General features: G+C 46.6%; 1 pseudogene; it reads right to left on the bottom strand.

The window, feature by feature from the left end:
• Positions 1 to 770: 770 nt before the first annotated feature.
• LOC101013221 lies at positions 771 to 15,714 on the bottom strand (annotated as a pseudogene).
• Positions 15,715 to 17,198: the final 1,484 nt, after the last annotated feature.

Here is a 17,198-nt window from a genome sequence, read left to right as displayed (position 1 = left end):
AAACGAATCATGTCTCCAAGGTGCCTGGGCTATAAAAAGCGGTCAGTCAGTAGTCACGGTCGTGCTTAGTGCCGTGCCCTCCACCCTAGGCCACTTTCGCCATGTGAGACTGTCCCAAAGGCGTGGGTGTGGGGTGCAGTGGGGAGCCCCTGATCGGGCACGGGCAGAAGACAAGTTCTTTTTTTTCCGCCACTTCCAGGTGAGGAAGAGAAGACGCCTGCTCCGGAACCAAGGGTAGGGTGGCGATGTACTGGCCTCACCCACTTTAAGCAAAGTCACCTTAGATTTACCATGTTTGCTATTCACTCATTCATTTTCTATATTAGAGGGACTGCTGATTAAACGGAAGGACTTAACACTAAGACTCCAGTACCAGGCTATACTATAGACCTGACCGAGTGAGCCTAAGAAGATGAGACCCGGGAGAAGAAGGAGGGCGACAGCGGGCACCGAGATCCACAGGTCCAGAGTCTAGCTGCCACCCATACCCAGTGTTTTGGGAGCGGTGCGCGGCATCTGCGCATGCGCTCCCCACCCCTGCCAGGTCCCCAGCGGGGTCAGACGGCTCGCCAGTGGAGGTACTGCCCGCGCATGCGTGTCTTGCTCACACGGCGCTCCCAGTGCGACTGGAGTGTCTCCAGTGGAGCTGGCAGTTGGGAGGCCGGAGGCCCGGCCCATAGCGGGTGGCTGTTAGGAGCTATGGATGAAGGACTTGTGTATGTTGGTGCCCGCTGTCGCCCTCCTTCTCCCGAGGTCTCGTCTTCTCACACTCACTCGGTGTGTGACAGCGACAGGTCACAGAGGGCGGTAACGTGCGGCGCCCCTGGGGCGGTTTCGTTTGGCGCGGAGTAGAGGTGTCCTGGCAGTTGTGGTTGCTCCTTTCGCCTGGACTCACCTGTGTGGTCCCCTGGCGGGGACTAAAAACCAGAAGACGGAGGGGAGTGAATGTGTTTGGCTGGGAGGAAACCCCTCTTGAGCCTGCCCTCACATCCTTACAAGGGACCCAGTCTGAGGTCCAGTCGTCCCCAAACCATGCACTCCCCCACCACCCCCTTCCCTGACTAAAGGCTAAATTTGGACGGTAACCACGCCCTACCCCATCCCCTTGGAGTCCTTCAGTCAGCTCCAAAGGCCCACCCCACATTCTGGGGGCCTCTGAGTCGAAAAGGAGGGCCCATTGGGCAGGGTGGGGTTGAGGGACCTGCTGTGGAGATGTCTCTGGCCTGGGGAAACCACTGCTTCCTCATCTACCACTGAGACTGAGGAAGACCCGCAGATGGGCCTTGGCAAGCACCCAGAAGAATAACTCCAGATCACCATTCAGGAAGTTAAGACAGTGGGAGATTGAGTTAATGACCTTGACCCCAGACCCATGTAAGGAAAGGAAAGGGAGCCTCTGGCTGCTCCTTCTGCAGATGTGAAGTTGAAGAGGCTTCAAGGACCTTAAAACCTAATGGTTCTTATGAATGAGAAACATTCATACCCAGTGGTACTGTTTAACTCACATACCATGTCTCAGGATCTGTTGTGAGCATATTAACTCTTATTTACTTATTTATTTATTTATTCTTTTATTTTATTTTATTTTTTTGAGACAGAGTCTCACTCTGTCACCCAGGCTGGAGCGCAGTGGCATGATCTCAGTTCACTGCAACCTCTGCTTCCTGGGTTCAAGCAATTCTCCTGCCTCAGCTTCCCAAGTAGCTGGAGTTGCAGGTGCGTGCCACCAAACCTGGCTAATTTTTTTTTTTTTTTTTGTATTTTTTTTAGTAGAGATGGGGTTTCGCCATGTTGACCAAGCTGGTCTCGGACTCCTGACCTCAGGTGATCCACCCCTCTCGGCCTCCCAAAGTGCTGGGATTACAGGTGTGAGCCACTGTGCCCAGTCAATTTTTGTATTTTTAGTAGAGGCAGGGTTTTATCATGTTGGCCAGGCTGGTCTCAAACTCCTGACCTCAGGTGATTCACCTGCCTCGGCCTCCCAAAGTGCTGGGATTACAGGCATGAGGCACTGCACCCGGCCCATATTAACTCTTTTTTGTTTTGTTTTGTTTTTTGAGACGGAGTCCCACTCTGTTGCCAGGCTGGAGTGTAGTGGCAGGATCTCAGCTCACTGCAACCTCCGCCTCCCGGGTTCAAGCGATTCTCCTGCCTCAGCCTCCCGAGTAGCTGGGATTACAGGCATGTGCCACTACACCCGGCTAGTTTTTATATTTTTAGTAGAGACGGGGTTTCACCATGTTGGCCAGTCGATCTCCTGACCTTCTGATCCTCCCACCTTGGCCTCCGAAAGTGCTGGGATTAGAGGGCTGAGCTGCCGCGCCCGGCCATATTTACTCTTAATCCTCACAACAACCCTATGAGGTAGGCTTTACCATCTTCCTCGTTTTACAGATGAAGAAAGTGAGTACTGAAAAGTTAAGCCACTTCCCGAGGTCTCACAACTAGTCAGAAGCAAAGCAGGACTTCAAACTCAGGCAGTCTGGCTCCAGAGTCTGCACTGTTTTGAACACAAGTGAAACTGCTCTGAGGAAGAGTATAGATAAGAGAGACCCAGTAGAGGTCAAGATTGAAACTCATTTCCTAAGCACCTGCTCTCACACTATTTCAGTCTTCCAAATGACCCTGTGAGGGAGGAATCTGAGGCAAAGAAAGGTTACATATTTTTAAAGAAATATGTTATTCATGACACTTGTTAAAGATGGTAGAGCCAGGCTTTATTCAAGGCCATGGTGACAGGTATGCAGACCACTGCAATGGGGTCTTGCAGTGGGAGAAAGATTGGACTCAACTGTAAGTCCAACAATGACAAGTGGAAATTTCTAACCAAGGAGCAGGGTAGGGTCAGTGGATGGGAAATTACTAAGAGGAAACATCTAGGACAAGGGGTTTCTGGCTAAACTGACTTGATAGGATTATTGTTGAAGGCAGGCCAGGATGATAAGAATCCAGGGTAGTCAGACACCAAGGGTGGGAAATTTCCCCTAAATTGACCTAGCAATCTTGCTCAAACTAGATTCAATAAGGATAGAGAGAGTCCTTGTAAGGACCCTTACAGGGACAGGTCAGGCCTAGTCAAGCAGAGTACATGAAGGAGCCTGACTAAGGTTTTGGTCAAAGGAGACAGTCTTTGTCAAATATCTTGCCCAGCCGGGCAAGGTGGCACATGCCTGTAATCCCAACACTTAGGGAGGCCAAGGTGGGAGGATCGCTTGAAACCAGGAGTTCAAGACCAGTCTGGGTGACATAGCGAGACCCCATCTCTACCCCAAAAAATGTTTTGGGTTTTTTTGAGACAGGGTCTTGATCTGTTGCCCAGGCTGGAGTACTGTAGCACAATTTTGCCTCACTTGCAGCCTTGACCTCCTAGGTTCAAGTGATCCTCCTGCCTCAGCTTCCAGAGGAGCTGGGACCACAGGTGTGTGCCACCAAGCCTGGCTAATTTTTTTTCTTTTTGGTAAAGAAGGGGTCTCACCATGTATTCCAGACTAGTCTTGAACTCCTAGGCTCAAGCAATCCACCCACCTAGGCCTCCCAAAGTGCTGGGATTACAGGAGTGAGCCACTGCATCCGGCTACAATTTTTTTTTTTTTTTTTTAATCTTGCCCTAGGTCACACAAGTAGTAGTTGGACCAAGTTGATGAAGCAGCCTGACTCAGGCAACACATTAGTTAACCAAGACAAAAGGTGAGACTAAGATCCAAGGTCTCTTCCAGCCTTGGGGCCTTTCACTACATGCATTTTTTTTTTTTTTTTCTGAGACGGAGTTGCGCTCTGTCGCCCAGATTGGAGTGCAGTGGCGCCATCTCAGCTCACTGCAACCTCTGTCTCCCGGGTTCCAGCAATTCTACTGCCTCAGCCTCCCGAGTAGCTGGGATTACAGGCGTGGGTCACCACGCCCAGCTAACTTTTTTTTTTTATTTTTAGTAGAGACGAGGTTTCACCATGTTGGCCAAGCTGGTCTTGAACTCCTGACCTCAGGTGATCCACCCGCCTCGGCCTCCCAAAGTACTGGGGTTAGAGGCGTGAGCCACTGCGCCTGGCCCACTACATGCATTTTAACAAACATTTATTTGATAATTCAGATGTTTATTATGCTGAGTGTTCTTGGAGGCACTGAGGACTCAGCAGTGAACAAAACAGATGTGGTCCCTTTCTGCAACTCTTGGAAGGAGAGTGAAGGTAAAGAAACACAGCCAACATTAGTTAGTGGTAAAAACCGATTTTATTCAGTAACTACTGACAATAGAGGAAAGAGCTGAGTTTCATTCTTATTTGCACAGAGGTGACTAGGAGTTTTGTTTTGTTTTGTTTTGTTTTTTGAGATGGAGTCTCACTCTGTTGCCCAGGCTGCAGTGCAGTGACACGATATCGGCTCACTGCATCCTCCCAGGTTCAAGCGATTCTCCTGCATCAGCCTCCCAGGTAGCTGGGATTACAGGCATGCGCAACCACACATGGCTCATTTTTGTATTTTTAGTAGAGATGGGGTTTCACCATGTTGGCCAGGCTGGTCTTGAACTCCTGACCTCAGGTGATCTGCCCACTTCGGCCTCCCAAAATGCTGGGATTACAGGTGTGAGCCATTGCACCCGGTCCATGACTAGGAGTTTTATTTCTTATTTTTGTTTTTTGAGATCTCGCTCTGTCGCCCAGGCTGGAGTGCCGTGGCGCGATCTTGGCTCACTGCAAACTCCGCCTCCAGGCTCACTCCATTCTCCTGCCTCAGCCTCCCGAGTAGCTGGGATTACAGGTGCCCGCCACACGCCCAGCTAATTTTTTTTGTATTTTTAGTAGAGACAGGATTTCACTGTATTAGCCAGGATGGTCTTCATCTCCTGACCTCGTGATCCGCCCCCCTCGGCCTCCCAAAGTGCTGGGATTACAGGCGTGAGCCGCCCCGGCCTCATAATGGTAAACTTTTCTTAGAGCTAAGGAAGAAGGTGGTCAGGACCCATCCTTGTCAGGTGTTGGCTAGGACAAATAACACTCTTTTGACAGCCCTGAGCTTTTTCAGACTGGAACTCAAAAGGGAGTTGGGCTGCCCCCAAGCGGTAGCCTTAGGCTACTAGAAGCTATGACAAAGTTTAGTCGAGTGTCTTGGTGCAGGGGTTTGAATGCAGTGTTCCTGCATAGAGTTTGCGCAGTTTGAGGGGGAGTGTGGAACCAACAATAAACATGTAAATGACTTTCAGGTAGTGATATTTGAAGACAAGGGAGGTTGGGAGAAGGAATTGATTATTTTGGTGAACTGAGAATCCAGAAATACAAAGGCCTGGGAAGAACAAGTGAAAAGCCCTGAGGCAGGAGTAGGCCTGTCGTTTGCCAGGGCAGGAGGGAAGGCCCGTTTTCCTGGAGCACGGGTAGCACTCAATGAAAGCAGTGAACAGGGTGAGACGAAGGCAGGGGATGGTGAGACAATTGAAGTCTGAGATCTTAGAGATACTCAGAGGCCAGATCACAAGGACTATGTGCCAGCAGGCCCACCCCATAAACTCGTGCAAATTTGCACTGTATAAGGGCAGCTTGTGCTGAAGGGATGAGGACAGGGACCTAAAATTGCACCTGTACTATGTTCACCAAGTTGTACAGTGCATCCCGGTACAGGGCTATGTCAGTCAGCAGAAAAAGGTGCCTTTTCCCAATAACCACAAGCTAGGCCAACTGTGAGCCAGAGGGGCTGCATCTGCCCAGAGGGGCACTGCTGTGGTCTAAATGTTTGTGCCCCCTCCCCACCAAATTCATAAGTTGAAATCCTAACCCCCAAGGTGATGCTATTGGGAGATGGGACCCCTTGGGAGCTGGGCTCCACCTTCATGAGTGGGATTAGTGCTCTTATAAAACAGGCCCAAAGGAGCTCAATTGCCCCTTCCACCAGGAGAGGACACAGAAAGAAGGTCTCATCTATGAACTAGGAAGTGGGTCCTCACCAGATACTGAATCTGCCAGTGCCTTGATCTTGGACTTTACAGCCTCCAGAGCTGTGAGAAATGAATTTCGGTTGTTTATAAACTACCCAGCTTATGTTTTTTTTCTGTTGTTGTTATAGAAGCCCAAATAGACTAAGACAGGCATTTCTGTCTAAATAGCATGAAAGGGGCTGGACACGGTGGCTCACGCCTGTAATCCCAGCACTTTGGGAGGCCAAGGAGGGAGGATCATCTGAGGTCAAGGGTTCAAGACCAGCCTGGCCAACATGGTGAAACCCTGCCTCTACTAAAAATACAAAAATTAGACGGGTGTGGTATGTGCGCCTATAATCCCAGCTACTCTGGGGGCTGAGGCAGGAGAATTGCTCGAACTCGGGAGGCAGAAATTGCAGTGAGCCAAGATCTTGCCACTGCACTTCAGCCTGGGTGACAGAGTGAGACTCTGTCTCAAAAAAAACCCCAATAATAATAATAAATAGCATGAAGGTGTTCTATGGGTTAGCTGTGGCTTGTGGGCCAGGCGCTGAGCTAGCAGTTGCCAGGGTAGCAGACCAGTTATGAGGTTATTGAAAAAGCTGAGGCAGCTGTCTTAAGAAAAGAAAGCCATGAAAAATGAGTTTATTTTACCTTATTACAATGGCCCATAGTGGCTGTTCAGTGGGCATGTTCAGCACCTCCATGGAGAAACTGCAGTGACAGCTGTACAAGGGAAAGAATGATATGTTCAGGTACTCATTGATATTTGAGAGTGACTTCATCCAGATAATTGAACCCCTATTTCCCCTCTTCCTCCTGCATTCCCTTCTCTCTCCCCACTCAAGTCCTTCCTCAGTCTCTCTCACATTCCTTTTTCTTTTCTTTTTCTTTTTCTTTTTTTTTGAGACAGTCTTGCTCTGTCACCCAGGCTGGAGTGCAATGGTGTGATCTCGGCTCACTGCAAACCTCTGCCTCCTGGGTCCAAGCGATTCTCATGCCTCAGCCTCCCAAATAGCTGGGATTACAGGCATGCACACCATGCCCAGCTAGATTTTGTATTTTTAGTAGAGATGGGGTTTCACCATGTTGGCCAGGCTGGTCTCGAACTCCTGAGCTCAAGTGATCCGCCCACCTCAGACTCTCAAAGTGCTAGGATTACAAGCGTGAGCCGCCATGCCTGGCCTCCTTTTATTTCTTCAACAGAGCATTTATTAAGCACTGATATGTGCAGCACATGCAAAAATGTCCTCAGTGATGTCTTCAAAATCAGGTAGAGGAAACAGACAAGTTTTTGAAAAAATTCATTGAGTTATCAATTTATGCATCTCTATCTTACAAAAAGGATTTGGAGCAGCTGTCAATTCCAAGATTTATCTTTTCCTGCCACTATACCAGGATGGACAGCAGAACTAAGCTAGGGCAAGATGATAAGAATCCTTTTATTTATTTTGCTTTAAAAATGTTTATATTATAGGCCAGGCATGGTGGCTCACACCCGTAATCTCAGCACTTTGGGAGGCTGAGGTAGGCGGATTGCTTGAGCTCAGAAGTTTGAGACCAGCCTGGACAACATGGCAAAACATCGTCTCTACGAAAAATACAAAAATTAGCCAGGCATGATGGTGCGTGCCTGTAATCTCACCTACTTGGGAGACTGAGGCAGGAGAATCAATTGAACCCGGGAGGCAGAGGTTGCAGTGAGCTGAGATCGTGCCACCGCACTCCAGCCTGGGTGACAGAGCAAGACCCCATCTCAAAAAAAAAAAGTTTATATTATTATATTTATTTTGTATCTATTTTATCTTCTTTTCAAGTGTGCAGAAGGGAATGATAGAAAATAAAACACTCCCAGTTATCTCAGATCTTCACGTTTTGCCACGTTTACTTTGGATTTAATTTTTTTTTTGTTTTTGACACGGAGTTTTACTCTTGTTGCCCAGGCGGGAGTGCAATGGCATGATCTCGGCTCCCTGCAACCTCCACCTCCTGGGTTCAAGCAATTCTCCTGCCTCAGCCTCCCAAGTAGCTGGGATTACAGGTTCCTGCCACCACGCCTGGCTAATTTTTGTAATTTTAGTAGAGACGGGGTTTCACCATGTTGGCCAGGTTAGTCTCAAACTCCTGACCTCAGGTGATGTACTCACCTCGGCCTCCCAAAGTGCTGGGATTATAGGTGTGAACCACCACGCCTGGCCTAGATTTAATTTTTTAAAAATAAAGCATGAAAGATCCAGTTGACTCTCCCTCAGTTCCCTTCCCCAGGTCCCCAAGGTGCATCCCCTGTGAGCCCTCAGTTTCCCTTGTCCTGAATTTGGAGTTTTTCATTCCCATGCACGTTTTGTCCTTCAATTTCATATGAATGTATTCATAAATGTTTTCCAGTAATTTGAAGAACATGATATGGTTTGTTTTGTGTGTCTTAAAACCTTAGACCCGTATTGACACTGTGGGGCCCCTCCTGCAGGTTGCTTTTTATCATTCAACGTTGTCTATATTTGTACACACAGCTCTATATATCTCTTAATTGACATGGTGCTCTCCAGCATTCAAGGACTTCAGGGTCCATTGTTTTCTATGATCCTCACAACAAATGTCATGACCCCCTCAGGACTTAAGAAGAATCTGAGACCCAGAGAGTGAAGTGAAGACCACAAAGGGGCAGAGCCCCAGGCTTCTGACTCCTCACTCACTGTGGCTTCCTCTGCTTGGGTGCCATCTGGATAATACCATGAGTTGCATCATTAAGACAAGAAGTGTGAGTAACCAGAAGGCAGGCAAGTGGGAGGGAGAGGAAAGGAGCACGGAGAAGAGGGTAGAAAGCAAGGGTAGACAAGGGAAGGAAGAAAAGGGGGCAGAACCAGCTGAAGGAGCTGTATAGCTTTAAATCTATCAGTGATTCTCATGCTCAACCTTGGCCACTCATTGGGATCACCTGGGGAGCTTTGCCAACTCGTGATGCCTGGCATCCACCCCCAGAAATTCTAATATAATTGGCCTAGAGGGAGGACTGAATAGGAGGATGTTTAAAAGCTCCCCAGCTGGTTTGAATATATAGGTGGGGTTGCAAGTCATTGACTAAGCAAAGCAATTTGTCAGGCAGTAAATTGGCTGAGGGGGCGGAACTCAAAAGCTGGCTTGTTAACATTAATAAGATCTTACACCTTGAAGGCTGGCTTGATAATACGATGTAAATAAGGTATTGAGATCTTAGGCCTAGATTCTATCAAAAGAAATGGGCTAAAATGAAGGAGGTGATAATCCGTTTTCCTTAGTGTTGTTCATACTAGTCTTACACTATTGTGTTCAGTCATTGGGGCTTTGACTTGAAGGGGAGACCAACAATTTTCACAATGAATACCAGTAAACCCCTACAGAGTAACGGAATTCAGCAAACACTCTAAGTACTTCCTTATGCTGTGCCTGTGCTATAGGGAAGGAAGACAGAGATGAGAAAATCATAATCCTTGCCCTCAAGAAGCTCAGACAAACAGGCAACCTGGACATATGTACAGACAATTAACTCAATGGGCTAAATGCTAGAGATAAGTCCAAGGAACAGAAAGCAGAGAACACCTAACTCTACCTTGGAAAGACTGGCAGAGGGGCTCCGGGTAGGCTTCACAGGAGGGCTGCATGAATGAACCAAGTCTCAAAGGTTGAGTAGGAGTTGGTTAAGGGCATGGTTGAGGCTGGGAGTTAGGAAGAACATGTGCAAAGGTTTAGGGTGGTAGAAGCACATGGAACACATATGTGGCAGGGGAGAAGCTGGTGATGAGGCTGGAAAGAGGGGGGCCTTGTGTGCCATACCCAGAAGTCCTGGCTCGACTCTGTAGGCAGCCAGGCATCATCAAAGCGAGGAATATAGGGAGAGCAGGGAGAGCCTTATGGAGAGGAGGCATCTAAGCTGAGTCTTGGAGGATGAGTAGAATTTCAACAGGCAGGGATGTGGGATGGAGAAGAAGGCTTCCCAAGAAGGGGCAGGAGCAGAAAGAAAAGTGTGAGCAAAGATGTGGAGGCAGGATAAGTTTCACATGTGTCAGACACAGTGAAGGAATTGATCCTCTGGTAGGAGTGATCACAGTCATCTGGGGCACTTTTTTTTTTTGAGACTGAGTCTTGCTCTGTCGCCCAGGCTGGAGTGCAGTGGCACCATCTCGGCTCACTGCAAGCTCAGCCTCCCGGGTTCACGCCATTCTCCTGCTTTAGCCTCCTGAGTAGCTGGGACCACCACGCCCGGCTAATTTTTTTGTATTTTTTAGTGGAGACAAGGTTTCACCGTGTTAGCCAAGACGGTCTCCATCTCCTGACCTCCTGATCCACCCGCCTCGGCCTCCCAAAGTGCTGGGATTACAGGCGTGAGCCACCACACCCAGCCTATCTGGGGCACTTTTTTAAAAAATCTTTTTTTTTTTTTTTTGAGACAGAGTCTGGCTTTGTCACCCGGGCTGAAGTGTAGTGGTGTGATCTCAGCTCACTGCAACCTCCACCTACCGGGTTGAATTGATTCTCCTGCCTCAGCCTCCCGAGTAACTGGGACTACAGGCATGTGCCACCACACCTGGCTAATTTTTGTATTTTTAGTAGAGATGAGGTTTTGCCATATTGGCCAGGCTGGTCTTGAACTCCTGGTCTCAAATGATCCACCTTCCTCGACCTCCCAGAGTGCTGGGATTACAAGCATGAGCCACTGTGCCTAGGCAAAATATCTTTTTTTAATTTCTTTACTTTCTTAATACACTTACTTTAAATTAAGGAAAAAAAAAAAAAGCCTGGCACGGTGGCTTATGCCTGTAATCCCAGCACTTTGTGGAGGCCGAGGCAGGAGGATTGCCTGAGCTCAGGAGTTCAAGACCAGCCTGGGCAATACGGTGAGACCCTGTCTCAATAAATAAATAAATACATTTTAAAAAGAAAAAAGGATTAAATATCAATCCCTGGCCTCTACTCCCCTCCCATCCTCCAAGATGATTCTAATTTATATGGTCTGGTAGTGGAATCCTGGTATCAGTATATTTTAAAAGTCCCCCAGGTAATCATAATCTGCAGCTGGGCTTGAGAGCCACAGCTGTAGGGGAGCTGTTGAGGACATGGATGGAAAGGTTGACTAGAGCCAGATACCAGTGACTATAAATTAGCTAATGTTTATTGATTTTTTTTTTCTTCAGATCTGGTCTCTGTTGCCCAGGCTAGAGTGCACTGGTGCAATCACAGCTCACTGCAACCTTGACCTGCTGGGCTTAAGTGAGCCTCCCACCTCAGCCTCCTGAGTAGCTGGGACCATAGGCATGTGCCACCATGCCCAGCTAATTTTTAAAAAGTTTTTTGTAGAGATAGAGTCTTACTATGTTGCCTAGGCTGGTCTGGAACTCCTGAGCTCAAATGATCCTCCTGCCTCAGCCTCCCAAAGTGCTAGGATTATAGGCATGAGCCACCTCGCCTGGCGTATTGAATGTTAACTGTGTACTATTCACTTAGTGTAGATTAATCCATTTAATCCTCACAACTCTATGAGGATGGGTACTATCATCATCCTTGTGTTGGAGCTGTGGAAACATAATTTGTGCAATGTCATATGCCGAAGTGGCAGTCTGACTTTCAAGGCATATCCTAGAAGGGCTTGTATTCCAGGCCAAGATGTTGGCTTTTCTTCTGTAATCACCTTTGTTAGTTCAATGTGTATTCATCCAGAATTTTTCTTTATGCATCTGAAAGCAAGTACCCATACACATTTCCCCCTTTCTTACACAAAAGGTAGCATACTCTTCTTCTTCCTTTTTTTTTTTTTTGAGATGGAGTCTCACTCTGTCACCCAGGCTGGAGTGGAGTGGCATGATTTGGCTCACTGCAACCTCTGCCCACTGAGTTCAAGCAATTCTTCTGCCTCAGATTACAGGCATGTGCTAAAAAGGTAGCATACTCTTTACACCTTCTGTCCCTTGCTTTTATGAACAATGTATCCTGAAAATCATTACAAATCAGTACATAGAGAGCTTCCCCATTTTTTTAACAGCTTATTAGCATTTCTTTGTGTGCATGTACCCTACTTGATTTCATCTTGGATTCGTTTCAGTTTCTGGCTATCAAAATGCTGTAATGAATAATCTTGTTTATGTGCCATTTTGCATATTCCCAGAAATGAAATTGCTGGGTTAAGGGGTAGGTAGATGTGCATTTGTAATTTAAATAGGTGTTGCCAAATTGTCCTCTGTAGATGTACTGTTTTGCATTCCTACCTGCAGCATATGACAGTATGTTGGCACTTAAAAAATTTTTAGATTCAGAGGGTATATGTACAGGTTTGTTACATATGTATATTGCATGATGCTGAGGTTTGGGCTTCTATTGTACCTGTTACCTGAATAATGAATATAGCACCCAATAGGTAGTTTTTCTTTTTTCCTTTTTCTTTTCTTTCTTTTATTATTATTTTTTTTTTATTTTGACAGGGCCTTGCTCTGTTGCCCAGGCTGGAGTGCAGTGGCGTGATCTCAGCTCTGTTACCTCCACCTCCTGGGTTCAAGGGATTCTCCTGCCTTAGCCTCCCAAGTAGCTGGGACTACAGGCATGTGCCACCACCCCTGGTTCATTTTTGTATTTTCAGTAGAGACGGGGTTTCGCCTGTTGCCCAGGCTGGTCTCGAACTCCTGACCTCAGGTGATCCACCCGCTTTGGCATCCCAAAGTTCTGGGATTTCAGGCGTGAGCCACCGCACCTAGCCACAATAGGTAGTTTTTCAACCTTTGCCCCCTTCCCTCACTCTCTCCTTTTGGAGACCCCAGTGTCTATTGTTCCCATCTTTATGTCTGTGTGTATCCAATGTTTAGCTCCCACTTATAAGTGAGAACATGTAGTATTTGTTTCTTTTTTCCCAATTAGATCCTGATATTTTAGGGTCAGGTGTGGTGGCTCATGCTTGTAATCCCAGCACTTTGGGAGACCAAGGCAGGTGGATTGCTTGAGCTCAGGAGTTTGAGACCAGCCTTGGCAACAAGTCGAAACCCCATTCTACAAAAAGTATTAGCCAGGCGTGGTGGCGTGCGCCTGTAGTCCCAGCTACTCAGGAGGATGAGGTGGGAGGATTGCTTGAGCCCAAGAGGTGAAGGTTGCAGTGAGCTGAGATCACACCACTGCACTCCAGCCTAGGTGTGCAGTGAGACACAGTGAGACTCTGTCTCAAAAAAAAAAAAAAAAAATCCTGATATTTAAGTGTGGATTTTTTTCCAACTTTTATTATAGATCAAAGGATATATGCGCAGATTTGTTACATGGGTAAATTGCATGACACTGAGGCTTGGGGTCCCAATCATCATATCGCCCAGGCAGTAAGCATAGTACCCAACAAGTGGTTTTTCAGCCCACGCCCTTCTCTCTCCCTCTCCCATCTAATGGTTCCCAGTGTCTATTTTTCCCATCTTTTTTTGTTTGTTTTAGTTTTCAAGATAATTTTTATTTTTACTTCTTTTAAAAAATGGACATTAATATTCAGTATATATGTGTACCTTAAAACTTCACCCAGGTTTACAAAAATTAGTCGGACGTGGTGGCACATGCCTGTAATCCCAGCTACTCGGGAGGCTGAGGCAGGAGAATCACTTGAACCCGGGAGGCAGAGGTTGCAGTGAGCTGAGATCGCGCCACTGCACTCCAGCCTGGGCGACAGAGCAAGACTCCATCTCATACAAAAAACAAAAACAAAAACAAAAACAAAACTACAAAAAAGATTCACCCAGCCTACTCTGGGCACACTGTCCATGGGTTAGTCCTGCTCTGTAAGGAGCAGTAAAAAACAACAAAATCTCCCAATTTAGTGAAAACAAGGCATTCAATGGCAGACCAGCAGCAGAAACTGCTTATTACCTAATAATCATTTATGAAGTCATATCTATATAAAAACAAACACTAAAGAGAATAGACAACAAAAGTGACAGGCATAATTATAAATAAATACCAGATTACCAGATTTTAAATATTAATCTGTAAAAGTTTTAGTACCTAAGGATTTTCACTCAAAGGAGAAAAAATACATAGTAACACCAAGCTTGCAGAATGGGGAGTTAACAGATACATTTTCTCTTAATGGAAACCCATCTAGCTTCAGTAACATTTCTGGATGAAGCATCAAGTTACTGTTGCACTTTTTTTTTTTTTTTTGAGATGGAGTCTCTGTAGCCCGGCTGGAGTGCAGTGGTGTGATCTCAGCTCACTGCAACCTCTGCCTCCTGGGTTCAAGCCATTCTCCTGCCTCAGCCTCCCGGTAGCTGGGACTACAGTAGCGTGCCATCCGTAGCTAATTACAACCATTTTTTAGTAGAGGCGGGGTTTCACCATATTGGCCAGGATGGCCTCAATCTCTTGACCTAAGTGATCCATGCCTCGGCCTCCCAAGTGCTGGGATTACAGAAGAGTGAGTCCTCAGCCCAGCCACTTTGAGATGGAGTTCACTCTCTTGTTGCCCTGGGCTGGAGTGCAATGGTGCGATCTTGGCTCACAGCAACCTCTGCCTCCCAGGTTCAAGCTATTCTCCTGCTTCAGCCTCCCGAGTGTCTGGGATTATAGGCATGTGCCATCATGCCCAGCTAATTTTGTATTTTTAGTAGAGACGAGGTTTCTCCATGTTGGTCAGGCTGGTCTGGAACTCCCGACCTCAGGTGATCTGTCCACCTCAGCCTCCCACAGTGCTGGGATTAAAGGCTTGAGCCACCACGCCTGGCCACTGTTGCACATTTTTAAAAGACTGGTCCAGCTGTGTTTCCTCTCATTTTAAATCCTTCTCTTCATTTAAAGTATTGGCAGGAGCATCATTACATAGATTGTCTAGAATGTCTTTGTTTAATCCATTTGACTCCTCCTTTTGATCTTCATCAGTATTAACCTGTTCAATTGTCTGTACCCTGGGTGTATTCATTAACATTATCATTTCCTAGGGACTATTACTCAGCAGCTTTGCCTGCCTTCTTTCCGAGGTCGGTTGTTTATTTCTCTCAATCCTTTGTTGTTGCTCTTCTGTTAGGCTTCTACTTGACTCAGAAGCAAACATCTCACTTTCAGATGAGTTTGTCAGAAAGGGATCTAATACAGCAGCAGTTACACAATGTCCATTATTTTCCCCAACTTCATCATTATTGCTAACAACATATTCATGTAAAATAGGGAGATCAAGTCAAATTCATTTTAAACAGGTCTGAATTTCCTTTTTATTTCTCAGGTATTCAACTCTGTCGATAAAATCCTCAAACTGCAGTTTAGGGAATTGCCTATGTGCCCAGTGTTCCATGTGTCTGATTAGCATATTTAAGTCTTCAGCCTCATGACTTTTACCTTTGAATTTTGCCCTATCAAATACATGCCTTAAGGCTGGAAGCCCTCTCTCTGAAATTAATCTGTGAGCATCCAGCTTAGATATATTTATTTTAACTGCTCTCTTTGAAGGCACAGGAACAAGTGCTCCACTTCCTGATTCTTTATCAGGTTCAGCTCCTTCACCATCTTGTCTCTCTGGAGAGACTGGAGGTAGGAAAGGAGGAAAACTTTCATCTTCTACATGCTCATAATCTAGAAGGTCAATCATGCCATTCTCCTATGGTTCTAGCATCTTTTCCTCTGGCTTTCCTCCCTTTCTGGACGCTCCTTCTGGATTTTCTTTCCAGGTTCATCTAGCCTCACACAGACAGCAGAGGCCACAGCGCAGAGCTCGGTGTGCAAAGTAAGCGTGCTTCTCCTATTTTTCCCATCTTTACGTTCATGTGTATCCAGTGTTTACCTTCCACTTATAAGTGAGAACATGTAGTTGTTTTTTTTTTTTTTTTTTTTTTTTGTTCCTGTATTAATCTGCTTAGGATAATGGCCTCCAGCTGCATCTATGTTGCTGCAAAGGACATGATTGTGTTCTTTTTTATGACTGTGTAGTATTTCATGGTGTATATCTGACACATTTTCTTTATCCAATCTGCTGTTGTTGGGCATCTAGGCTGATTCCATGTGTTTGCTATCGTGACTAGTGCTGCAATGTGTCTTTTTGGTAGAATGATTTCTTTTCCTTTGGGTATATACCCAGTATGTGGGCACATTTTTAAAGAATTACTTAATTTTTGAATATGTGATATGCATGTGCTTCAGAAGCAAAGGTGAAAAGGAGTGCAGTGGGCCAGGCACAGTGGCTCACACCTGTAATCCCAGCACTTTGGGAGGCCAAGGTGGGCGGATCACCTGAAGTCAGGAGTTTGAGACCAGCCTGCCCAACTTGGTGAAACCTTGTCTGTACTAAAAATGCAAAAATTAGCCAGGGGTGGTGGTGGGCGTCTGTAATCTCTGCTACTTGGGAGGCCGAGGCAGGAGAATCACTTGAACGGAGGCGGAGGTTGCAGTGAGCCAAGATTGCACCACTGCACTCCAGCCTGGGCAACAGAGCGAGACTCCATCTCAAAAACAAACAAACAAATAAACAAACAGGGCAGTGGAACACTTCCTACCATCACAGTCCATCTATCCAGTGTCCACCCCACTGTTAGTCGTTATTAGTCATTTATTATGTAATCTTCGAGTGTTGTCATTCTTTCACTCTCTCTGTATATGCGTGTGTGTCAGATATAGACTTTTGTAACTTATTAATAGAACTTTTAAAACATAAACAAACATAAAGAATACTTCTGAAAGGGCTGGAACGTCTGGGTCCCATGAACTGCCAAAATAGGCACACTGGAAAAACTGGAAATAGAATCCAACGTGAGTAGGGGGAACATATAAATAAAGGAAAAACAAAGTTCATATAAAAGTGAGAGGGGGGGCGGAGCAAGAAGGCCGAATAGGAACAGCTCCAGTCTCCAAATCCCAGCGCGAGCGACACAGAAGACCAGTGATTTCTGCATTTTCAACTGAGGTACTGGGTTCATCTCACTAGGGAGTGCTGGTCAATCAGTGCTGGTCAGCTGCTGCAGCCCGACCAGCAAGAGCTGAAGCAGGGCGAGGCATCGCCTCACCTGGGAAGCGCAAGGGGGAAGGGAATCCCTTTTCCTAGCGAGGGGAACTGAGACACACAACACCTGGAAAATTGGGTAACTCCCACCCCAATACTGCGCTTTAAGCTAACGGGCACACCAGGAGATTATATCCCACACCTGGCCGGGAGAGTCCCACGCCCACGAAGCCTCCCTCATTACTAGCACAGCAGTCTGTGATCTCGCAGCAAGGCAGCAGCGAGGCTGGGGGAGAGGCGCCCGCCATTGCTGAGGCTTAAGTAGGTAAACAAAGCCTCTGGGAAGCTCGAACTGGGTGGAGCTCAGAGCAGCTCAAGGA

Source organism: Papio anubis, chromosome X, assembly GCF_008728515.1.
Source record: "Papio anubis isolate 15944 chromosome X, Panubis1.0, whole genome shotgun sequence".
Classification (NCBI taxonomy): domain Eukaryota; kingdom Metazoa; phylum Chordata; class Mammalia; order Primates; family Cercopithecidae; genus Papio; species Papio anubis.
Note: the sequence above shows the minus strand (reverse complement) of the source record. Positions and strands in the feature narration are given on the sequence as shown.